A 3,787-nucleotide genomic window follows, 5' to 3' on the forward strand; every position below is an offset into this window, starting at 1 on the left:
TGTTAATAGTGATTGTGTGACAAACCTAAAAAATGTCCTGTTGGCCCTTCACCAGGGCATGTCAGTATTTTGAGATCCTTAGGGAATATGCTGACTGTTTTAACTTTTCAGACCAAGATAAAATTACTTGTCTGCAGACAACCCTCTCAACGGGCTTATGGAGCTCTATCCCAAAGGACATGGGGTTCATTTCAGGAAGTTGTTAACAAGTGAACCACTGTTTTATATCACACACAAGCAGGTTTTGCATTGCTTTTTGGTAAGGGCTGTACAACATCTACATGAGCGTCCACATGAGCTCTTCAGTCACCTTGATACAGGTTTGCAAACAGCAGAACAAAGAGAACTTGTTAACTCTCCTGCTTCTCTGAAGATTTTGGTTGCTAACGCTCAACCTTTTATCACTGCACACGTTAATCACAACCACCCCTGGAGTCACGTAGATGACATAACAGGTCACGTGAAACATGTTTTTCTTCCACAGGGAAGAAAACCTGCTCTTAAATTAAAAGGGGCAGATAAAACTAAGCCCAAATCTATTGCAATACCCAGTTCTGCTCAAGAGCAAGAGGGCATGTTATGGGCTGCAGAGCAGGCTGCACATGCTCATGGAAGCTCACAGTCAGCATGATGCTCCCAACCAGGCTCCTACCCAATGATTTTTGCTATAGGTGGGCAGATACAGCATCCGCTGCAGCGTCTGGATGGACCACCACCAGGACAGATTATGCAACCTTACCCTTGCACCTACACTCACTCCCTATATTCCAGCTTCATCTTCCCCTAACGTTGCTATGCCTTTACAGGTTCTGTGCAATGAAGCAGATCACTTCCTCAGGAAGTCTGGGCTACCAAAGTCTCTTACTCTTCACTTTTTCCTTTCTTCCCTGATTCTGCTTCATAGTTACTCACAGCAGCAGGTGTTCAAGGGAGAGAGATGACCACTCAGAACAAAGAGAGACACCTAACGTAAGTGGAGGAGTTCTTGCGGCTGCTACATTAAGCCAAATTAAAAATTAAGCCGAGAAAAACCTAACTTCTGTCCCGAAGCGTTAGTTTTCTGAGGCTGTTGAGCTCCAAAGAGGGATGGTCTACTGAGCAGGAGAAGGGAACTGCTATTCAGAATTTACCCCATTCAACGGATCTGTTCATCCTTAAATCCTTATTAGACTTCACAGAGTTTCATGAAGATTTCACTCCTAGTTATACCATATCCTCATTGCTGAACTTCCAAAGTGACTCCCTAAAAAGGGAGTTGAGCAAAACTGGACAGAGGGATGCTCTGAAGCTCTAACAAAACTCAGATGAGCCATACTTTCCCTGACTTTCCTCTTGCTGCTAACACACTTGCGCTTGGCCTTCCTGATTCTATCCCTGCATGGCCAAGCAATATTCTTATACTCCTCCCTAGTTGTTTCTCCAAGTTTCCACTTCTTGTAAGCTTCTTTTTTGTGTGTTTTAGCTCATTGAAGACCAACCTGGTCTTTTGCCATACTTGCTAGTCTTCCTGCACATCAGCATGGTTTGTTCCTGCACCTTCAGTAAGGTTCCTTTAAAATACAACCAGCTCTCCTTTCCCCCTCAGACTGGCCTGCCAAGTAATCCTGCCCATCAGTTCCCTGAGTGAGTCGTTTCTTCTGAAGTCCAGGGTCCTTACTCTGGATGCTCTTCTTCCTTCCTTTCCCTCGGATCGTAAACGCAGTCTTCTCATGGTTGCTGGTGCCCAAGTTGCCATCCACTACGACAGTCCCCACCATTTCTTCTGTTTGTGAGCAGCAGGTCAAAAAGAGCACGGCCCTAATTGGCCTCTCCAATACTTGTACAAGGAAGTTGTCCCCACCACTTGCCAAAAACTTTCCGGATTGCCTGTGCACTGCTGTATTGCCCTGCCAGCAGATGTCAGGGTGATTGAATTCCCCTGTGAGAATCTGTGATCAGGAAACTTTTGCTAGCTGCTTAAAGAAAGCTTTGTCCACCTCATCCTCCTGGTCTGGTGATCTATAGCAGACACCTACCACATCACCTTTGTTGCTCTTTCTGACCCTAACCCAGAGACTTTCAAGAAGCCTGTCTCCAGGTGCATGCTGGAGCTCTGAGCAATCATACAGCTCTTTTACATAAAGTGCAACTCCTCCTCCTGCCTGTCCTTCTTGAACATCCATCCATGACAGTACTCCAGACAGACGAACTGTTCCACCAAGTCTCTGTTAGTCCAATCACATTATAGTTCCTTGACTGTGTGAGGTCTTCCAATTCTTCCTGCTTGTTTCCTATTTCAGCAGCTTCTGATAAAACTCAGTTTTGCTACCATTTGCCACCGCTCTGAATGAGAATTGGTAAAAAAAAAAAAAAAAAAAAAAAGAGAGAGAGCAAAACACAGAGACACAGAGAAATTGGTATCCAGAGGTATTTGCTAAATCAGAAACAGCTACTGTTAACACTGACCAGGTCAAAGGCACAGGGCCAAATTCAGTTGCATGCTAAAGGTTTTGGCAGCTGTCAGGTGCTAAAAATATTGGGCGATGATGCTGAAAGTGCCTGAGTTGAAACTTCCAAAGCCTTATGACCATTACTATCAAAAGCTAACGGTGGTGGAAGGAGTCTTTGTGAATGAGTCAGGTAACAAACTTCCTGTATGAATGGCTCCCAAATTCCTCAGACATGAGTTAATATATGCAGTTCATGACTTAGTAGCAGGTGGCTACCAAGATTGAGACAAGACTCTTGAGAATGTCAATCCTAAATTGGTGGCCCAGCATTAAACCAAGGCTTGAAGGAAGCTCTGGTGTGGCATTAATTCTGCTCTGGATTTTGGTTTTGAATATCAAATGTACAACTTGCGTGTTCAGAACTCAGATCAGTGGTGCTCAACCTTTTTAGACTAAAGGCATCCCTCAAAAAACATCAGCTCTTAGTTTCTATTGTTTTTTTTTTACTACAGAAAAATAATAGAGCAGTTTTTTTTCTGTTGCAAAGAAGGCAGGAAGCCCACAACTATGGATTTCTATTTGAAATCTTTGGATTTATCTTATGAGCCATGTTAGCACTTAGATCTGCAAAAACTTCGTGGCCCACCACAGCATCTGGGCTGAGAATAACTGACTTGGAACAAGTATGCCGAAGCCAATAAGGCATTGACCCTGGGGTTGCAGGAGGACTTGCAGGCACCTCCGTATGAAACGGTTCTGATTACTTTGAGATTTTTATTGAAAACAGACAGTCCTACTCTGGTATCTTGCGTTACTGTGTTGGTTATTGTGCTGGTAAAATATCATTATCAAATTGGACCAGGAAAACAAATCAACAAAACTGTGAATGGGGTTTCTTTTTCAGTTTGGACTAATGCTAATGTCATCACTATTGCTAGTAAATCTTCTAAATATGACTTTAATATTCATGAATTTGCTAAGCCATTTAGTGGAACTCAAAATAAGATCAATCAATCAACTAAATTCCATCATGAGCAAGCTACAGGAAAATAGTGAAGAGAAAGACTGTGTGTTTATCTTATGGGGAATAAATATATTTTAAATACATTTTCACAGGCCATTCAGGATTGAGATGAAAATGTTCCTAACCCTATCAAGGACCAGCAAATTACCAGCTGCTGTTGTCCCAACTGCAATTATGATTTCACAGGAGGTAAGAATCAGTGCCTCAAAGTCTATAGGACACATTAATCCCAAAATGTATATTGTTTCTAGTTGTACCTTACCCCAACCATAAGAAGTATTTAAATCAAAACTGCAGTGTCTAATGATGTAGTGATTTCTTTTATGATGTCGCT

This window comes from Crocodylus porosus, unplaced genomic scaffold (genome assembly GCF_001723895.1).
Source record: "Crocodylus porosus isolate Cpor-Errol unplaced genomic scaffold, CroPor_comp1, whole genome shotgun sequence".
Lineage (NCBI taxonomy): Eukaryota > Metazoa > Chordata > Crocodylia > Crocodylidae > Crocodylus > Crocodylus porosus.